The 22490-nt window shown below is 42.7% G+C and overlaps 1 protein-coding gene and 1 long non-coding RNA gene across 7 annotated transcripts in view; one reads left to right on the top strand and one right to left on the bottom strand.

Moving 5' to 3' along the window:
- Ctnnd2 (catenin delta 2) overlaps nucleotides 1-22490 on the top strand; it is an 871879-nt gene that overhangs the window by 786226 nt on the left and 63163 nt on the right. The window lies entirely within an intron of this gene.
- Nucleotides 14889-15811, bottom strand: LOC110349280 (uncharacterized). The gene is made up of 2 exons (XR_002395136.2): nucleotides 15390-15811; nucleotides 14889-15224 (listed from the first exon to the last, which is right to left on the bottom strand). It is a non-coding gene; the product is annotated as an uncharacterized LOC110349280 (long non-coding RNA).

Genomic DNA, 22490 nt, shown 5'->3' with positions numbered 1-22490 from the left:
TTCGCCCTACTTTCCCAACTTCTGGAGTCACAGTATTCTCTGGCTGGTGCTCCCTTGGCTTGTGCCCCCTCCAAGCAATCTCTACCAGAGGAAGTTCCCTGTTCTTATCCAGGATCCACCAGACCCCCAGGGTGGCTGGAAAGGGCCTCCGTCAATTGAGGGTTGTGAATCCTTGACAGAATCACTGAGAACAAGGATGTGCCATGATTTTTCCCTGTTAACTTTCTAAAAGACTTTTGCATAGCTATTTACCACCCTCCACACACAACAAACACTATATTCCAAGAATATATTTCCACATGGCATTTTAAAAATAAAACGGACATGTCCTTCTTTTTAAATATTGAAGAAATCTGAATAGCTCAATGGTTTGACATCCTCCATCATGCTTTTTAATAATATGTGAGCAAATTCTTCATTATGTTAGAAATTCTACATCATTCCTTCTGCTCCCTGAGCATGTGACCTTTCCACAACCTCCAAATTTTACCCAAATTAATGTATTTTATGCTGATAGTCTCTTATTGATCATTCTCTCTGCAAACAAAATATATACAAATTAAAATGTAATTTTAATACTTATGGTACCATGCTGTGTATAAAATTGTCTTATGGATTAAGTTATTGCTGTAGTTATTACCAGAATACAGTTAATCAACATAATATGTATATCATAAATCTTGATTAAAATTATTAAATATAAAAAGTATATTGTATTGGAAATGCGCTCCTTAGATGGATGAGCCTTCTTTCCCCAATCAATTTATATATTCAAAAATGAATATTATTTATTGCTTGAATAAGCAGAGTTCTGCAGTGTTCTGTTCTCATTTAAAAACTGAGGAACATCATTCATATTCTAAGATGAAGAGCATAAAGATCTTTCCTTAATAATGCCATTGAGAGAGGGCCGAGGAGCTGAGCCTCTCCGGCCACCATACCTCCACCCCAGAGCACTGAGGAGGTGAGCCTTGCAGGCACCAGCAGCCTCCCCTCTGACCCCAGCTGTGCCGACACATTACCTGGATCCATACCACAGAGTTGCAGGGGTCTTAAAGGACATTGTTCTGAGCTTGAGAAGATAGAGTAGAAGTGAACACTTGATGAAAAGTAGAAGGCCCCTTGATGAAAATTAAAGCCTACCAAAAAAGTGAAGAAAATCTCTGCAATAAAGGCCCACCAGACCACCTTAGTTGGGGGATCAGTGGTGTGGACCAGAGCAGCATGGCTGCAAGCAGATCCCAGCCAGGGCTTCACCCTGACCCCAGAGGCTAGGGCACACTGGCCCAAGCCAAAGGCCTGCCTGGAAGAGAGCTGTACAGCCACACAAGCAACAGCTAGAGGGTCGCCCTGATACCATCAATAAGTGCACAAGACCCTAGCCAGAAGCCTGCTCACACAACAGGAACTGGGGTGCACAGCCCCCAGCCAAAGGCCCTCCCAGACAATAGCTACATAGGGGACCTAGCCAGTGGCTCACCTAGATACCATCCCAAGTGTGCACAGGCCCCAGCCAGAAGCCCACCCAAACAACAGGTCAGCTCAGGGATCCAGAAGGCCACCTTTCTGAACCCAAGAATTAGTGTACTGGTGAGCAGCAGAGAAAAGGCAGCTCTGTGGCTTGCTGAGAATTGAAGACCACTGGGCAAGCAAAAAGTTGCCTCAACTAAGGCACAGCAGGCTGCATCTGTTGAAATGAGAAGACACATAAACAAGTCTCAGAACCAGACTTCCAAATCACCTAAGGCAACCCCAAAGGGAAACAAGATGGAACAATCTGATACTCAACCACCTGGACTCCCTGAACTGGCAACAAAAGAGGATCTGGAAAAAATGAAATAAGAAATAATTTCTCACATAACAGCAGAGATTGTGCCTATAGTGCAAGACATGATTAATAAATCTAGAGTGGACACAGAAAAAAAAATAGAGGAACTGAGGAACATGGTGGATTCCCAACATAGGAAACAAATGGAATCCATAAAACAGATGCAAACAGATTTCCAGGAGAATAAAAACTCCATTGAAAGTTTACGCAGTAGAATGAGCCAATGTGAGGACAGAATTTCAGATATAGAAGGTAGGATTGCAATTAGTGACCAGGAAAAGAAAAATTTCTTTAAAATAGTAAGGGGCCATGAGAAATCAATCAAGAAGCTGCTAGACAATGCAAAGAAGAGTAACATAAAACTGATCGGAGTCAATGAAGAAGCAGGAGAGAGTGCAGATGACATAAAAAAACTGTTCACAGAAGTGATGGCAGAAAACTTCCCAAGCAGGGGGAAAAGAACTTGACATACAGATAAGTGAGGCATATAGGATTCCAGCTAGCCTTGATCAAAAACAATCTACACATAGGCATATAATAGTTAAGATTCCAAAGACCCAACAAAAGAACAAAATTCTACAAGCAGTTAGAGAAAAGAAACAAATCACATACAAAGGAAGGCCCATCAGAATCACAGCAGACTTCTCAACACAAACCCTCAAGGCAAGAAGAGCTTGGAGTGATGTATTTCAAGCCCTAAAGGAAAACAGCCTCCAATCCAGATTGATGTACCCTGCAAAATTATCTTTCAAAATTGATGAAGAAATAAGATACTTTCATGACAAAGAGCACCTTAGGAACTTCATGAATACCAAACCAGCACTCCAAAAAGTTTTAGACAGGGCCGGGCATTTAGCTCAGTGGTTCTGCTGCCTGCCGTGCAAGCGCAAGGACCCAAGTTCAATCCCCAGTACAAAAAAAAAAAAATGTTTTAGACCATATCCTAGGAAAAGACAATGGGGATCACAACCCCAGGAAGCCCAGCAGAATGAATCCATCGGGCATGACAAGAAACTAAACGCAAAGGGGGAGAATGCAACAAAAAGAAAACGTCATGACAATGATAAGTCAATATGTATTCATTATAACCATCAATGTTAATGGTCTCAATTCACCAATCAAAAGAAATAGGCTGGCAGAATGGGTCAAGAAGCAAGATCCAACAATATGCTGCATACAAGAAACACTTAATTTAAAAACAAACCCAGAGACTGAAAGTTAAAGGGTGGAAAACAATACTCCATGCAACAGGAAACCCCCCCAAAAAAGAATAGCTATCCTCTTTGCAGATCAAGTGGATTTCAAACCAAAATCTGAAACACTTTTGGTCCCAAGAACTTCAGATAAGGGACAGTCAACCCATATGTACAAATCTATTGTGAACAAGTGTTTTCATTTCTCTTAAACAAAAACTTAAGAACAGAACTGTTGATTCTTAACAGTAATACAAGAAATTTCTATATTGTTTTCCAAAATAGTTATATCATTTTACATTCACATTAGCAGTATTAGAAAGCTCTAAATGGTTCACCCCTAAGCTGACATTTGTTTTTTTAAAACTTTCAACTTAGGGGTCAGGGATTTAGCTCAGTGGTTCCGCCACCTGCCCCACAAGCCCAAAGACCTGAATTCAATCCCTGGTACCAAAAAAAAAAAACTTTTAACTTAATCTCCCTAATGAGTATATAATACAATCTTGTTATTGTACTGACCAGTATTTTTCTGATTCTAGTGTTGCACACCTTTCCTTGTGCTATACTGGCTATTTATCATCTTCTTGTGTCTACTTTTTAATTGGGTTATCTATTAATGAGCTGTAAGAGTTCTTTATATATTCTGATCATAGGTTATATGCATTATAAATATGTTCTGGTCAAGGACTCTTTTTCATTTTTCTTAATGATGTCTTTTAAAGTACTAAATTTTGATGGAATTTTATCAGTTTTTTTCTTTTATACATCATGTGTTTTGTATCCTAGGAAATTCTTGCCTATTCTAAATTCATGAACATTTTCCCTTATAATTTCTTCTTGAAGTTTTATAGTTTTAGTCTTTCATATTTAGGTTCATAGATCCTTTCAAATTATTTTTATGTGTGGAAATAAAGGGTTGAGGTTAATAAAAAACATAATGCCACTTGATTCTTTGAACTTCTTATGCATTTCATTTAAAATATCTCATTGGGATCTATATCAGAAGTTACTTTTCTTTATCTCTTAACTGATAACTTGATTTCGTCCCCCTTTGATTTCGTTGAAGGTAAAGAATTGGCAACCACATTGTTGGTAAAAAAAAAAAAAAAAAAAAAAAAAAGATGAATCATCCATTGCTAGAGTTGTTCCCTTTGCAAAGCAGACCAGGGCATTGTGTGGTGCCCTGGTTCATCCCATGCCATTCTGGAACAGGGGGAGTGCGGACTTGGTCTTGTAAATCGAGAAAAGGGAAATCGTGAAAGAGCAGGCGGGCACATTCCCAAGCAGTGCATAGGAAGTTGACACTCTGAAGTGGGTTCTCTAAGCCCCCACACATGTGCTGCACGCCCCTGTCAAGCTTGGTGAAGGCCCTACTGCACTCGGACTCCCCTGGGGGACCACTTCCCCCGTGTAACCCTGTGTGACCTTGACAGAACCAGAGCTGTGACCTTGACATCATAACACAGAGCCAAAGGTTAATGCTGGGAAACTGTGTCTTTCCCTTGAATGTGGGTGCTTGCCACTTTTGAGTTGCAGCTCCCTGGAGGGAACTTAACCCAAAGAAAAGCAGCCAAATGCATGAGTGAAACAGCAGGCAAGATTTAAGGTTTACATTTGAAGCTAATTAGGACCAGAGTACAAATTTTATGCTAGATCATAATTTCTTATCCACATATAGAGGATCATTATTGGGACAATGCGTGCAGTATTTAAAACTTCCCCGGGAATAATTAAATATAAAGAAGTCCAACTTTCAGACTGGAAGTGCTATGATTCAGCTGTCATAACACAGAAGACCAAAGGGATTGTTTAATTCACTTGCCAAGATGCTGGAGTAAGATGGATGTTTCAAAGGTTTAGCATCATTTTCTCCTTGTCTGTTGGCATCTAAAATGTGGAATTAATTTATTTCCTTATCCATTCATTCACTTCCCTCATTTGTTCATTCCTTCATCTGGCCAGTATTTATTGAGTGCTTATTATGTGCAAACTTCACTACAATATCAAAGTTTCATGGAGCTGGTGGCTAGTGGTGAAAAGAGTTTCAAAAGCAAGCAAATCATTTTTACTTTCTGCTTTACATGTGAATAAAATTGGACAAAGGATTGCAGAGTGACAAGAGGAAAGAAACGCTGAATGTGGTGGTCAGGAGACTGAGATGATTCCTGAGCAGGAAACCCGAGCTTGTCGTTACACAGCTCAGAGACAGGACAAAATCCCTGGTGCAGAAGGGACATGGCCTGCAGCAAAAATAGGAACAAGGTCAGGGCTGGTGTACATGGTGAGTGAGTGGGGAAGGTCAGAGGCCCTAATGGCAGGTGAGGAATGCCATTAAGCCCAGGCAAGGAATCTGTATTTTCCCTCTGAGGGATTTATCTAGAGAGAACATGACTGGATTTACATTAACGTCTTCTCTGGCCACCAGTTGGATGCTAAAACAAAGATAAAGAGGGAAACCAGTGGTGGCTTGACTTCAGAAGTCTGGGAAAGAAATCATGGTGTCCTGGATTGAGGCTGTAGCAGAGGAGATGGGAAAGAAATTTTAAAGTTGGAAGCACCAGAACATGCTGATGGATGGAGAAGAGAATGTTGCAAGTAGGGAAAGGATAGAGGGGAGGGAGTATGGTAGAAAGAGAAGTCTGATCTTGGACTGAGTCTGAAATGTTTATTAGATATGAAAGGGGAGATGCTAAGTAGGAAGCTGAAAATGTTAGTTTAGAACTCAGGACTGAGACATCATTTGTGTTGTCAGTGCAGTAAAAGAGATGTTAAAGTCCTGGACAGAATATGTTAATTTTCAAGTTAGTTTTTTTTGATACCGGGGATCGAACTCACGACTTTGCACTTACAAGGCAGGCTCAGTGTCACTGAGCTAAATCCCTGGCCATCCCAATTATGTTAATTTTCTAAATACAGAAACATCTACAGGAAGTCCCATCTTAAAATAAAATGTCTAGCCACAGGTGGACAGGCATTCTGTGGCCAGGTAGCCAAAGACAAGTTTCTTGTCTGATTTTTTTTTTACTTTTGAATAAAAAAGTGATAATGTTGTTTCTTTGTGAAAAGATCTGACACCACATATGCTCACATAATTTTAGCACAATCTGCAGGTCATATGGTGAAGTACTGTGAGGGTTGTCTGACTGGTTTAAATACAACCCTTAAACATGAGCCTGTGCCTAAACTACAACTGAGACCTCGTGGCTTCTGGTTCATCCCCGGGAAAAATAATGCAGAGGGAGTCAGCTCAGACAGACGGGAGGTCTTGGCTCCCATGCAGTTCCCTAGACTCCCTTGTTGGGTATTATTTGTCTTACTTTTATTTTCTTGGGTTCATTATTCTGGATGGTCACATTTTACTACTGCAGCTTTCATCTGTGAAGTGTGTGTATGTGTAGCACTTCAGGGACTTGATGAATCCCTGTGAACTGGACCACACACCTAGCCATTGTGTCTCATTCGGTTTTCCATGTGGCAGAAATTGTTTTGGAGGCCCGTCTGTGAAGTGCCAACTTATTTATTTATGGAGTATATTATAATGAAAATAAATGGAAATGCCTCCTCCTTGCTAGTACCTTTATAAATGCAGCAAGGGTAGCTACCTCCCTTCCACGCCACCCATACAAATGCTCTGGTTGGGAATTTATCTTCTGTTTTTCAGCTGTTTGCAGATCTTGGCAGGAGACTTTGTCAAACATTTAGAAGTGAAAATAGCCTGTGGTGAGGAAAATGCTTTAAGGCGTATAAATCTAATTGCCAGAGAACCACTGGAGCTAGCTCGTAGTCAAGCTCACCTTATTTTCTAGGTGGAAAAAAGTATTTTAATTCCTCTTTCTTTTTCAATTCTATGTAAGGAGTGTGTGTGTGTGTGTGTGTGTGTGTGTGTGTGTAAAACGCAGAGGTTACCTTTTCTTTTCTTTTATTTATTTATTTTTGGTATCAGGGATCGAACTCAGGACCTTGCGCTTGTGAGGCAGGAGGCAGAACTACTGAGCTAAATCCCCGGCCCCACCATTTCTTTGAAACTCAGTCCTTTTGCCCCATTCGAGTTTTAGTTGGCTATGGGTGAATGATTGCCTTAATCTTATACATATCTTCGTATACCACAGGAGTTTTTATAAGGACATGATTTTTGACCCAAGCTATTTTCAGAGATTTTCATGACTCATGCAGGATGGAAAATCTTTCTGATTTTGTCTTCAAATCATGGTAGCTCTGCCTTCAAATTCCCAACAGATTTTTTTTTACATGCGTTTGCTTATAGCTGAGGCCCAGCTTTTCAGTATTGATGTTCTGCACGACTCACCTTATTAAGCCATCAGTGTACCCCCTCAAACTAACTGTGTCCTCTTGAGTCCTCGCTACTGTCCCAGTGGGGCTGCTTCCTGGTTTGGCAGCCTGGATGTCAGTGCTGGGACAGTTGTCCTGTGCTGAAGGGAGTGTGGAGACAAAGGTATATGACTTTCTGCAGTGTGAAGCAGGGCAGTCATGATCGCACATGGAGAAATGTCATGGTGGTGTAACACAAAGCAGGACTTCACACCGAGGAAGGAAAAGCTACTCAGCATGTAACCACCTCCAGAGGTATTTGGAATGATGCATGCTCTGCCTGTACCCCAGAGCATGTGCATCTTGCTCTGACACAAGCTCTGAACTTCAGTCTTTCTCCAGAAGCTTCGCAGACAGTTTTGATGCACGGTGCTACGAGGTATCTACCCAGCAGTGTGTGAGCTCTCACGAGGTCACCCTCTCCTCCTAGGAAGGAGGCTGCTGGCTCACTCTCATGGAGTCCTGCTCACTGAGCTCTAGATTATTCTTTACAAAGGTTTTCAAAACCCCCCATAGAGAAACTAGGGCCAAGTGCAATTAAGACTGTGCAAGAAGACCATGCATTTAAAATACATAACTGATTTGGAGGGGCAACCATACCACTGTTTTAAAATAAGTTATATGAATTGTATGATGTTCTATTATGCACTAAGCAGAAATTTATAATGTTTCTCGGGTTCATTTAAATTGACCTATTCTACACTTACTGTCCAGTATTCTTCAGTAGTAACCTGAGTTCATTCAGTCAGTAAGCATTAACTGAGTGATTACTATATTCAAAGCATCCTGCTAAGTGCTGTGATTCAATACCGGTCATTTGTGTAGATTCCCAGTTTAAAAGAAGATTCCCTGATAATACTGAAAGGTGAAGAATTTATTCTCAGGAGTGAAAACCATTGTTCAAATAGCTCACCTTGATTCAGGCATGAACATAGTGAAGGCCTGATGATGGGAGATGTTCCTGCCTAGTTCCACCGTCCAGAGTCCCAGGAGCTACAGTTAAATGCAAGAACCTACTGGAACTCCTTGCTTACGGGCGTCTTAGTCACATTCTCACCACTGGGACTCAGTGTTCGACACCCATAACCTAAAGGAAGAGAGGTTTATTTGGAACAGTTTTTAGAGGATTCAGCCCATAGTTGGCTGGCTCCAAAACAGAAACAGCATAGTGGAGGAGGCTCAGGTCATGCTGGCCAGGAAGCAAGACAGAAAGCAGGAGCTGGGGAGGGGGAATCCGCCCTTCCGGTCACACGCCAGTGATCACCCCAAGCCCCGCCTCCTAACAGCACATTCAGATGTGCACTCATCTATGGTTTCATCCACAGAGAAGTTTAGCACCCCCCAAGAGCCAATCACCTTCCAAAATCCCCACCTATGAACACATGAGACTTTGGGGAGACACTAGATCTAAGCCATTCAGCGTGTAAGTGCTGAGAACCCACACTACCATATGTGCTGTGACCATGGCAGCCACTTCTCTGCAGGCAGAAGCCAGTTCAAACCCACCATGGCTTTGCGGGTGGATCCCACCCCTTCCCCAGCAAACACGGATGTACCCCATGAGCCAGTCCTCTCTGGTTACATGGCTTGGGCTCACCAATGTGCTTCCATAACCATCCACAGCCTTCTCAGGTGTAGGCTGGTAGCCAACCACTGCCTCTGTCTCATGCTCCTCCCTGTGTGGTTTTCTCTCCCTCAAGCCAGAATCCACTTAGCATAGTACTACTGAGCCCAGCTGTCTTCTACAGCAATCTGGCAGTAGCTTCTTTGAGTAGCTCAGGCCTGGGACACCCAGCTCCAGGCATCAGACTGTTGGGAATAAAACATTTCCTCTACCAACTCAGATCCTAACAGGGTTAGGTAGATGGCCTATAATTAATTGCCAGTAGACAGATTATCAAGAGAAAAGACAAGCCTTGCTCATATTCCCACAGATAAGCTCAGGAACAAGTAACTCACTGAAGAACCAGGGGCGATGATTTATAGGCCAGCTTCCTAGAAAAGGCAGGCATATGTAGGGCTCGAGGGTGGACTAAATAGCAGTACGGTGCCTTCTGATAATGTTGTTTTCATTCAAGTGTCAGTATAAGGATCGATCTCCTTCCTGGGGGGATGCTCCCCAGAGAGGCTTTATGGCAGGTTTATTCACAGAAAGTTCTGTCTTTCTTCAATAAGGGAGTCTCAGAGAAAGCTTTTTCTCTAATTTAATCTGTGTGCCTTTCCAGTGGACCCATTCAAGACACGGGAGAGCTGTTTAGATAGACTTGTCCCGTGTTCTTAGTCCTAACTTCTCAAACCTTTTCACTGTTTTTTGTTCCTCAATCAAGCATATGGTGCAGAAAATGAACTAGATCAAAGCAGCATACATATAGCGGGTAGAAGACAGAATTCTTCCCGTTGCCGAGATTCAGCCAGGCACATCACTGCCATGAGGCTGGGTGTCGCTCTCAGAAAGCACACCAGGGCTCCAGGTCTAATGCTTAACATTAGAGTGTGTGAAGCTAATGAAGCAGGAGTACACTGTGGCTGGGGTTGGGGGGATGGCGTGTAACCACTCTTCGTGTAAATACAACCACGGAACTAAGTAGTGTCACTTACTGTGGAATCGAAGCTCTTTATGAGAATATTATTAGAATATACATAAATAGATGATGCTCTCCAAAAGACCCCGAGCCATCTAAAAAATGTTAAATTAAGGTTATTCTCTCACAACTTTCAACTTTTACAGAGCAAATGCTCTAAACCAGTGGTGACAAACCCATGGCACTCGTGCCTCAGCAGGCACACAGAGCCCTCTCTGTTAGCACAGGAGCCAAGTCCAGCACTGCCCCAGCAGCCAAGCACTCAGGTTAACTGCAGTGTTGGCACTCTGTGATAAATAAGTGGGTTCAGGGCTGCATTTGGGCACTCGGTCTCTCAAAGATTCGCCATCACTGCTCTAAACTCCTACTTACAACAATACCAGGCAAAATAAACAAGCCCTGTCTTCCAAGAGAAGTGGGGGATTCAAGGAGATGGAAGCCAGGGTGGGGACCAGCTGAGAGGAGGGGACAAGACAGCTGAGCCCAGGGAACCCAAACTACAGTCTGGGGTTTGCAGGAGCCTCTGATGAAGGTCACAGGGAACAATGATGCTTGGGCGGGGAATGTGCTTCTCAGAAGCGCTGACCTTCCTCACTTTTGAGGTGTGGTTGAAATGCACGGTGAATGTTTGAGTATTTTTTAAATTCTTATAGTAAAAGACACATTGCCATTAATCCCTCTCAGAATACTTGCTTAGAACACACTTATTCCCTCACTCTTGTCACTTTCTGAAGTAGCTCTGGAGGTCCACTTTCAGGAGTGTCATTACAAGTTGTGATATAAAATAGAAGGAGTATTGCTGCTGAGTTCCATCCAATGGAGAGCCAGGCCCATAGACACATTATGGTGCATCCTCATCCACCTTATTCACTGCATCTGGACCCCTGTAACTTCTGACTCTTCTCCAAAATCAAAATGACCATGAGAAGTAAATGATTTGAATTGATTCAGGACATGGTGGCAGCCACAGTGGTGCAACTAAAGATGCCATATTTTTTATCACACCTCATATCTTTTATTTCTGGCTCAGTGTTGGACACTGTACAGTGTCTAGTTTGAATCCCTGGACAAGTTAGTTATTTTTTTCTAGTGCCTTTATTTCTTCTTGGCGAAAATAGAGAGAAGAGCTGGGGATTTACTTCAGTGGTTCTGCCACCTGCCTCATAAGTGCAAGGTCCCGAGTTTGATCCCTGGTACCAAAAAAATTAAATTAAATTAAATTAAAATTAAAATTAAATGGAGAGGAGAGAACAGTGGTGTTGATCTCCTAAGAATGTTATGAGACAGAAATGATGGAGCACTTAGAACAACACTTGGGCTCAGGGCAGACCTGAGTCTATTCCCTGCCAGCCCTGCTCTCCTGGGGGTGACAGTGGCAGCAGCCCTAGTGCAGAGCCCACGCTTTGTCCCTTCACATTGATGTTCTCCCACGGCGGCTCTAGGTCCCCCACATCTCCCAGGGAAAGGTTCCTCAGCCTCTCTGCTCTGTGAGAAAGAGATTCAAATTTTTCAGTATATTAAGTTATCTCCAGGCTATGGTGATGAAGCCTTTTCTGTAAAGCACATTTTTTATTTTCAGTTTTACTGGAGGAAGAATTCTTTTTTAGGCTGCTGCTTAATTTTTCCTGAAAAAGAAATGCTCTCCTTTCACCTGGGTTTTATATTCAGGCCTCACGTCTGTCCTTCCAAGAAACCTGCTGGCGAGTAATGGAATCATGAGGGCAAGTGCTGACACTTAACGAACACACTGCGCTGACACAGTCGCGCGATCTGGAGTGCCTGTAATTACCTTCTCCTGCACCTGTGCAGAGTTTGATAAGACTGGAGAGTCCATTTGCTATTCCTTTATTTTGAGAGGGGAAAAAACTCCTAAGAACTCTAGGCTTTAATTACCCAAACCAGCTCACCTAAACAAATTCAAAACATGAACACAAAGTGGATCAAATACATTTCATGACCCTCCATTAGACCTCATCTTTTAGGGGGAGAGGGTCATCTCCGATTTGCTGTCAACTCCGCCTCACCCACATGGTGCTCACAGAACACAGCTATTGCTGGGCATCTCCAGGGAACCATGAAGAATCTCAGGCAGAAAGCATATTTCCAGGCAAATCCTTGGAGATGAGGACTCTCAGGGCGGATTTGAGTGCATTATCGGATGTAGTCGAATTCGTTCTTTGGTATTGAACGTGCTTTTCTTTATACCAAAGAGCTCAACCTCTTCCTACAGACACTGAAATCCATCTGTTGCACTCATAGCACTACTTAAGCTTTTTATTTCCTCTCAGACTTCTCTGATAAACTTGCTTCCACTTGCAAAATCATCAAAGCTTGGAAGGAAAAAATAGTAGGAAAAGAAAAAGAGAAATGCACCTTTAAAGTTTCTAGGAAGACCAAATTGATTAGTCATCTGAGATTAACCTGGCCTGGTAGTAAGTTTATAGCACATCATAGCTGTCATCCATTCCTTATTCTAATTCCTCTGAAGCTTAAATTGCATATATTAGGTCATGTCCTTAGGAGGCTCTGATGAACTCTACAGCTCAACTAGCCACTGCCCTACTTGAGTCTAGTTTATCATAACACAAAGAAATAAAGCAACTGAGAATACAAGTTTTGTGGAGGGGAAGACCAAAATTAATGTCATATTAATGAAAACATACAAACTTTATATGTTATGCAGTAAATGTATAGCATAATAATGAAGGGATAGCACAAAAAGCTAGCTGCCTCACATGCTCATATCTGAGTTCCCAGTGAGGGGGAAAATGGTCCTCAGTGGTAGGACAGCTGACCCTCAAATGTCTCCAACACAAGGCTGGATTTATTGCACAGCACTTGAGGGAGCTCAGGTAGTGCCTTGGAAGGATAAATGAGATTATGTTGAGAATCCCAAGCCGAGGTTCCAAGGCAGGCCTTTCAATGCTAGGACTTACCACATTCGGTAATGGTAGAAACAAGAATTCAGAGTCTTAGGCTACAAACTATTCTTTGACAGTTTCCATTGAAAAGTTCATAGGGCTTTCCACAAGTTTCTGCATTGAACAGTCAAATTATTTGCTTGGGCAAGGATCTCTTGGAATAGGAAATGATGCTCATAAAGATAATGAAGTGATGTTAATGAAGACAGTCAGACGTGCAGGCAGATTCAGTGTCGCAGCTGTGTGTGTAGGGACAATGAGGAAGAGATTCCAGAGGTACAGTTTTAGTTCTCCATGGACTGAAAAGATACATGCATCTGGAAAGTTGTTCTGTTTCGTGATGGATAGGTGGCCAGATGATATCGAGGGGAAGCAGCAACACAGATAATACAAAGCTAATGATCATCTAAAATTCCTTTTTACTTAACAAGCACTTGGGGTCCAGTGTTCCCACTGTTATCTCCACCACTCTGTTACTCCCTAGAATCTCTGTTCTCAGGCAGTAAAGACCAAGCCCCAGCCCACCTGAATCCACATTTATACATTCACAAACATTGGGATTCCAGGGCATGCTTTACGTGTGGAGAGAGTTCACAGGAGAGAAACATACAAGGTGACAAAGCTTATTAAATGCACAGCTTCCAGTTATGAAAAAAAAATAAACTAATATTTTCAAAATCCCATGTTACTTTTGAAGTTTATTCTCAGTTTGGGATATGAAGACTGACAGTGTCACTTATATTTGCCTTTTTAAAGGAGTCCAAAATCAACAAAATATCAGACTGTCAATGTGTGTAATTTGTTAAGTGAACATGGGAAACAGACATTACAGGGTCCATACCCAAAATAATAATAATTCTGGAAATGAGAGGAATTACTCAAGACTGAATTCTCAGAAAAGCCTTTGCAATTCTGATTTCCCAGTTATTAGAAGAACATGGTCATATCCCACATAAGTTTACTTTTTAGTGTCTAATGTCTATATTTTCCTACTCCTATTCTTCTTCTAAGAGCTGTAAACATGATCAAGACAAATTCCCAGAACATGAGATGGAGCAGTGGCTGACAATGTAAAGCTCTTGTCATGAAGGCCAAGTTTCTTGTCAGGCGTCTCACATTCCTACCAAGATTGCTCCATCAGTCAGGGAGCCATGTCATGTCTTCATTCTTCACAGGCTTGTGGCTCTGGGCCCAAATCCATATAGCTAATTGCCCATCTCTCATCCAAATTCTCTCCACTTTCAAGAAGGCCTTGTATCTCTCTTCATCCTCTACTCTCTAGAGCCACCCACTGGCCATCTGGGCATTGGCTGTCATGCTCCATCACAGAGATGGCAGTATTTTTCAATAAACAGCCCCACTGAGCCCTTGAGGACAGCACCAGTCCCCTGGGCCATGTACTGAAGAGTGTACATGTGCTCCTCCTGGTACAGAGGGTGATGTGGAAATGAGCAAACACCAACCAGAGGAGAAAAGCGAAGGTTATCCCTGCTGAGCCTGCTACAGCAAACTGAGTCAGGCACACCACCATTTGAATTTTGCCAGAGACCCAAAGGCATGAACCTAGTAAATACAGTAGCAGAAGAAAGGAAAGGTCTCAGATGAGCCCTGATTGGAACCTATGGAAGCTGAAGCAGGCAAAGTAGGAGTAGAGTACCCTATGTGACTGCATAGGAGAATATATTCTGCTTTCTCTGGTTGGTCCTAAATTGGAATTAGGGACAAAGATTATTAATCAAGCCCTGGCCATTTCAAGTCAGTTATTAATGGACACCCTCCGTTATCACCAGGAACAGCATTCTAGCTTCACAAGAATAGTTTTTCTCAGACTGGCTTCCTCAGCAGTTCACTGCGGATAAGATTTGGTTCCCTAGTCAGGTTGCTGCACCGAGGAGCAACATATGAAAAGCAGAATGTACCCTCACTAACACTATAGATTGCATGTGCCTCACAAGTCTGTGTAAAGGAAGAAACTTCCAAGAGGTTGAAATGGTGAGATAGTTTCTCTTTAGGGAAAAAGCACATTTTACGTTACTTAGCATGGCACCCAGTTATTTATTGACCACGGAGCATGCAACGAGGGGCGGGGTTGGGTGTCTGGAGAATGGACAAGAATCTCAGGAAGCCTTCTGGGTACGGGAGGCCGACGCTTGCAAAGCAGGGAAGACAGTAACCAGGCCGAAGGGGTGTAGCTCGAGGGCTCGCTCACCAGCGCCTCCCAGGGAGGACGGTGGTGTTCCGGGGCGGCTGGGAGTTAGTCAGCACAGCACACCTGGCATCTCCATTCCTCAGGTTCAGAGTTAGCGCGCCGTCTGCCTCTGCATGTTTAGACATTTCTTTTTCTCTGTGTACATGTTCCCACGGTTGCACTCTGCCAACAAGTGAGAGAAATTTGACAAGCAATTTGTACTGTGTCAGTTACACCAGATCACAGCTGCCGCCCGCCCCTCTAATCACTCGGAAGCCTCCAGAAGCCCATGAGGCGCGAAGTTCCGGGAGCTTCTTAGGCGACTGAGGCCCCGGGAGTAGTACAGACCAGACATCAGGAGACTTCCGCACAGGACACGCTCCTTCCCGCTCCCCAAGCATCCATAACTTGACTTTCAGAAGGTGACTCGCCTGCTCGGGTGGCCAGCAGTTACCTGGTCTCGCCTCTGAGCGCCCAGAGCAGTCGCTCTCAAAAGGGGACAGTTACTTGCTACTGACACCTAGTGGCTGGAGGCCAAGGATGCTGCTGGCCACCCTGCAGTGTGCAGATCCCTGGTGCCAAGGCTGGGGAACCCTGCACCAGATCTTGTACAGACATCTCCTAAGAAGCCCTGGACACCTGGAAAATTCCATCTCTTCCCAGCATTCCTTCCTGTCTCTTTAAATACATACAGTTATGTCCCCACATATCTGAAAATCCATTGAGAGCCACTGTGTAACCCAGCCAGATGACTTTAGCTGGGCACAGGGCTGAGGTGACCCCCAACAGATCTGCACGTGGGTCACCATAGGTACTCCACCTGCCTGTAACCATGGAACCAGGGCGGGCGGCTGCTCCAGCAGCTCGGGTGGGTATGTTGTCCATCACGGGATGGAAGACTGCCCTATGGGAGAATACTTCAGAAACATTGCTGTGGTAAACTCTCTCCTAAATACTATTTCTCTTACCGCACAGACTCTTCTGGTTTCCCAGGCAACCAAACGTATTACCAAGGAATATAAGCGAGCAAGATTTTTATGAGGAAATAAAGCATCATGACATTAAATTTAGGACTGACAGGGGATCGTTTAAATCTCTAAAGGCAGCTACTGTCATTCAGGAAAGGCTTCCATTCCCATCTTACCAGCTCCTTTGACAGGGCTGACCAGAGCTTGCTGTGGTGTTTTTTGCATGGGGTTCTAGTTGGTTTGTGCATGGCTAAGTGGATGCAGAGATGGACTGACGCATCATTTGGGGCTGTGTTTGGGGGAAGGCCTGCCTCGATGCAGGACATCCGGGGAGTGCAGGTGGCACCTGTGTTCTTTGCCTTGAGGGCAATGCTGAGATGAACAGCTCCTCCAGCTAACCAAGAGGTGAGCGACAATTTGGGGCGATGAATGAGCCACTGAAGAAGCCTTAAGAGAAGAGGGCTTTAGAAACCCTTCCTAGACACTGACTCCAGAACTAGCCTAGAGGAGTGAGGTAGTCATGCAAAGGAATGAATCATGTAGGAAGTGAGAACAGCAGGAGTTAACCCTGACAGCACCAACTCCTATGGAATATTCACAACATTAGGAGAGGAGGGCACCTTCGACCAGACTGCAGGGGTCCTGTCGGGCAGTCTCAGAGAGCTGCTGCTCCTCTGGTGAGCAAGGGCAGCTGCCAATATGGTCAGCAGAGTGGGGCACACAGCCTTGTGCTCTGCATTCAATTCTGCCAGGACTAAAATATAAAAAGTTGTAATAAGGTATGTCTAGACCAATTCCACCATAAGAAGCAATTACACCTATCAATCTTCCTATGGTTTATTGACTTCAATGAATAAAAATTACAGCATGAGTGTGTGTGTGTGTGTGTGTGTGTGTGTGTGTGTGTGTGTGTGTGTGTGGAGAGAGAGAGGGAGAGGGAGAGAGAGCGAGAGAGAGAATCCCTTGGTGGGTAATTGTCGTAAACCCACAGCCCAGCACAATGCCTTTTATGAGTAAAAAATACAAGTGATAGTTTCATCAACTGCATGGACTTGAGTTACTCCCTGTGTTCCTCTAGAACCTGGCCCAGCCCCTCTGGTGACTTCATCTTCCTGGGCAGCAGAGATGGCCCTGGCTTTCCCCCGACTTCTCTGAAGCAGTGAACTACTTGAGGGTGATCTTTCATTCCCAAGGCGAAGACCCTTGTGCACCTTTCTCGTTTTCCTGAGAAAATCATGGTTTTGCAGAGGCGTTTATGATCATGAGAGCCGTCTAATTAACTCTTCCAAAGTTCATGCAGGGACTCAGGGAGAAGGGCGCTTTACGGCAAAATCCGACATTTTTTCCATTCCCAATCCTGGTGGTGATTATCTCCACGGAAACACGCGGCCTCCATGTTGCTGTCAAGGAATTTCTAGAGAAAGGGTCCCCAGCTTGCGGTCTCATGCGGTCCATGTTCAGTTAACTCCAGGGACTTGGAGCAGGATCTCTTGGGCACAGCGACAGTGGCAGTGATCTCAGCCACCAGTGTGATGGGCTCACCCATCGTGATTTGTATTGATTCATGCTAGTTTGCTTTTGCTTTTTTGTCTTAAATACTAATCTAAAATATTTGGCTAATGGAGATGTCATTCAAGGAGATTTCAAAGGGTGCTGAACATGGAATGACAGATTACATGAAAGAACACATGACTGATGATAGGTGAATATTTGTCAAATAGAACAGAGGATGGTTAGCTGCTATTTGCAGTCTTCTCTTCACAGTGGCTGCTTTAAACATGTACCTAATCCCAAGTGGAGCAGTGTGTTAGTTTGCTAGTGTTAGTGTTATGGGAGACCATAACAAAGTGCCCACTGAAGAAATGAGGTAAAACGTAGACATGTATTGTCTCATGGTTTTGGAGAGTAGAGGTAGCAAAGGAGTTGGCACCTCCTGAGGGCCGGGAAGATGTGTTCCATGTGTCTGTCCTGGCTCCTGGCAATCTTTGGCATCCTTGGCTTCTAGAAGCATCACCCGGACCTCTGTCTTCATCCCCCTCTGTGCATCTATCTCTGAATCCAGGTTTTTCCCTTTTATAAGAAGCCCTGTCACATTGGGCTGGCTGCCCACCCCACTCCAGTATGACATCATCTTGATTATGTCTGCAGTTATCCTGTGTCTAACATCTTCCTGATTTTTTAAAAAAAGTCTCCCATGCAATCTCTTCTGCTCATTGTATCTTTCTCCTTTGCAACAAGTGAAATCCCACCACAATAAATAAAGTGCCATAGGACTGTTCAACTCCTTTCTTTCCTAGAATTTTGTGGTGTTAAATATTGCTTCTAATAAGTGGGTTGTCAGCTGGGCTCAAATTTAATATTTAGCCATTTTGATTGAAAAGGGTTAGTGGAAATAAACTTTGATCCATTTTTGGTCTTCTAAACTCATTTTTGTTTTTCTTTTATATTTATTTGATCTCTTTTTATTTTTCATCTTCACACCTCATCTTTTTTCTACCTACCTAGTTCTGAATAGTTCCTATAATTAAAATATTTACTTATCTTTTTACCATAGTACAAAAAAAACTCTCATTGAAGTTTTTAGATTCATCAGATATAAATCCTACTAAATTTCAGTTTTATACATGCAACAGAATCCTACAGTGCAAGTGCTGGAACTCTGGATAAATTAATAATGTTAACAGTTTTATTCAAAATGTCCACTGTGGTTAATTAACAAAGAAGCGGGCAATATTATGTAGCCTAACAGTTCGTAAGAGCACTGTGTTCATTAGCTAGGGAATTCAGGGAAATATTCAAACACAAACTAACTTTTATTAAAATAATTTGTCAATATCTTTGGGTTCTAAAGCTCTTTCTCTTGAATGAGAAATTCTGTGTACTATAAAAATATAAAAGATGCCAAATCTCTCTATCCTTAAAAAAAATTATTAAATCCACAGGAATACACTAAACAAGCTTTAATCTAGACATCAAGTTTTATAAATTGCTAATGTTAAATATCAATCTCAAAATGAGGGCATTTTTTCAAAAAGTTAGTATTCCTTTGGTTGGAAAAGGCTGCTCTAGATCCTCTTCTAGCTAGGTTAGGGGAGCATCTCCTAAGCATATGCGGGACAGGGAGCTTGTAATGAGCTCAGGCCCTGCCCTGAAACTGAGGTCCGGTATCTGGGCACCTGGTTATGTAGTCTGAGGGTGAGGGACAGTTGGGCCAGCGGTGCCCTGTGTTGGGCTCCTGTCCCCAGAGGTTCACCTGCGGGCCCTGTATTAAACAAAATGGTACCCTGGGAACCCATCCCCCAAAACCACACAAGACTCACTGGAACTCACAGCTCAACTCAGTGATTAAAAATAGAATTAGAGTTGCCTATTGGAAACCAGTGCTTGGCTGGGCTGTGTAGTTACCTGGACAAAAATCAACTTTGACAAAGAAATTACATGGATTTTGAACAGTGAATTTCCTCCATTTGAGAATCTGTAGTGGGATTTTTTTCCATGAACATCTCATTGGCTAAGGAGCAAGATGAAATGTTAGGCAAATGATATGTCTCTCTTAAAGCTATTTATGTCTCTAGTTTATGAAGTCACTGGCTAGCGTGGATTCTTAGCCACCTATATGATGAAACTCATCCATGGGCCAGTTCCAAGGCTCAAACAGAATAAAAGTTTATCACAGGAAAGAAACACAGCTGGCTGCTCCACACACAGAATGGCCCCGGAAGAAAGACATTCAGTTGGACGCTCCACAGACCAGGCAGAGAGCTTTGCTAAGGACAGCAAAGATGGCTGCTCTACAGACAGCAACCGCCTCTCAAAGGAGACATGTTACCATTATAGGCCTTCAAAGGAACGCCGTTAATTATTCATGAAATTTAAAAAGAGCTGCAGGTGTCTTCAGGCAGGTGGAATTTATATACTTGAATTGGACTCATCACATTTGGCCTGGCTCCTTACCTCAGGGCGTGCAGCAGCTTGCCCTTTGATTAACCATTTGCCTTCTTCCCCCCTCTTGTCATCCCAAACTGCAGCAGGCTGCTCACTTCCTTTCGGGCACTGTTAGCTCCCAGCCTAGACTACACCTGGACTGCAGAGATAGACCCCTCACATTCATCTCTGGACAGTATTTGCTCTGTGGCCTTAAGCATGTGACTTCACCTACCTTAAAGTCCTGTTAGCATCCCGCTTCGATGTCCTCTGTGGCCAAGGCACAAATTTGTGAAATCAGAGGAAGGAAGCATGTTTGAAATCAAAACAAGACAGATGTATTCGGGAGTAAGGTGTGCACAGGGTGACCTGTTCCTGTCGGCCAGTGCTTCGAATATACGACCCGTGTTTACTCATCTTTTTTTCACAGTCAAAGTGATTCACTAAATTCTGGTTTTTAATCAATATTATAAAATAATAATTGCTATGGATTACAGTTTCTTCTGTGGTAAAAATCTGTGGGTACCCAGTGATCGAAGGTAAGCATGATAGTAGGTATAGTACTGAGGAAAGCAGGGTGACTCAGAGTGAGGCTCTCAGCATGCCAGTTCTCCAGAGAGGGGAAAGGTTTTCTCTCTTCAGACAAGTTTGAGGAAGCCTGGATTAAACTAAGTTAACCAGGTGGCTACATTTTGTCTGTTAGACAACACAGATCCTCCACTTTGCTAATTAGAAGTAAACTTGGTGATACATTGTAAGTCAGACTTGAGTATCATGTACAGCATTTCCCACACTTCCGTTATATGAAAACCTTGCTAGTGCAGCATCTTGTAGAACTTTTATTCGAGCACCTGTCACAGAAGTGGGTAACAAGAGCAGCAAGACTAAGTGTGAACTCAGTTCTGAAAGGTCACAGCACTACTGCATCTTACATTGCATGGTCTAAGTGCCTAGCTCAGCTGTTCGTGAGCTTACCAGTAGTCAAAAGGTGTTCAGTGTCATCCTGTCCTTAGTTTATAATATTGTTGGAAACTGAAATGAGATCCACCAGCTAGCTGGGTACAACTTTGATGAATGTTTGTAAAATGACTGGTGGAAGAAATGAAGGACAGAGAAGTATCACATAGGTGGGAAAGGCCATACCTCTGAAAAGAGCTCAGAAGAAAGAGAGAAGATAGCACAAGGGTAGAGGAGAGTTTCCATGCCAAAGCTCAGGACACAGCTGTGTGACCTGGCACATGCCACTTAACCTCTCTGAACCACATTTGTCTTCTCTGTGAACTGGAAATTGCACATACCCTTTTTATGCACCCAGGGTGACATAAAGCAAAAATAGAAATAATAAATGTGAATGTTCATGAAAAAGTTAGACCACTATGTAATGCAACCTGCCAGAAGTAGCACATGAAGAAAATTCTAGATGATTCCCTTTCCCGTATCAGTAATTAAGGCTTATTTTATTTTGGCAAAGGTGTGAATCAATTTGAAAAGCCAAGAATGAGGGAATGAGATTTTATAATTCGGCATTAGGCTACTTGCAGTCATCACTATGTTATCCCAAGGTCCTGGGGTCACAGAATGAATTTCAGACTTTAGTACAGAAAACAAACTTTTCTTGTGGAAATACTGATCTCAGCTTTCTCAGGAAGCATTGTCTTCTAACATTTTTGTCTTAGGAGAGAGATTGTTGGTTTTTGATAGATAACATTCTTGACCTAAAAATAAAAAGCTCTTCATAGTTTTCTCCCCTGAAGCTAGAATCAGTTAAGTTTAAATTTTCATCTTTACTTCTATTCTGCTAAAATTAGGCAGTGAGTTCAGGTAATTATTTTTTGGCTATCATGCTTAATATTTAATCAAATTATTTAAATCTTATTAAAATGTATTATCTCAGTTTCTTGTTTCATTTTCAATATTTCTCAAAAATCAATTTATTTCTAGCTCAAAAAGGTGCTTCAGCAAACCAGTTAATTAACTGCATTTTTTATTTTTAGAATCCTTCCCGTGCTAGTTAAATATGCCTATCTGAGCCACCTTCATGCTCCCGTTCCTACTCATTGCTTTACAGTTCTTGACGCTTCAACAGTGAGAGATTTCTCAGAATCTAATTCAGTGAATTCCCCTGTGTGAGACCTCGAGGTGCTGAAAATACAATTCTTTCTGTCTTCCGAACAGATGAAATAGGTGATTTATTTTGGGGTAATAATTCCTGAAAGAACTGCATACCGTGTGCTGTAAACCTCTCAGACTCCGCTTCATTTGATATTGTTTCTTTTCACAAGTTGAGTTAATTTTGAATCATTTCTTCAGACCAACTGCTTACAAATTTGGTCATATGAGAAAGGTTCTCACACGTGTTATAACACTACTTGTTTTTTGTAAATCAGAGTTATTAGAAGAAAGCATCAAGAACTTTGGCATCTTCTCTACAATTTGTCTTAATCTCTGCCCATGGCAACCATTGGATTCACCAGATCCAGCTGATATCTCTCTCTCTCACTAAATCTCTAATCAGTTAAAACAATAGGATACATAAACAAAACCTCGTTTACAAAAT

This window comes from Heterocephalus glaber, unplaced genomic scaffold (genome assembly GCF_053883595.1).
Source record: "Heterocephalus glaber isolate CG9 unplaced genomic scaffold, H.glaber_assembly_v1.0 deba00001538, whole genome shotgun sequence".
NCBI lineage: Eukaryota > Metazoa > Chordata > Mammalia > Rodentia > Bathyergidae > Heterocephalus > Heterocephalus glaber.
The sequence above is the reverse complement of the archived record's forward strand: the minus strand, read 5'-3'. Positions and strand labels throughout refer to the sequence as shown.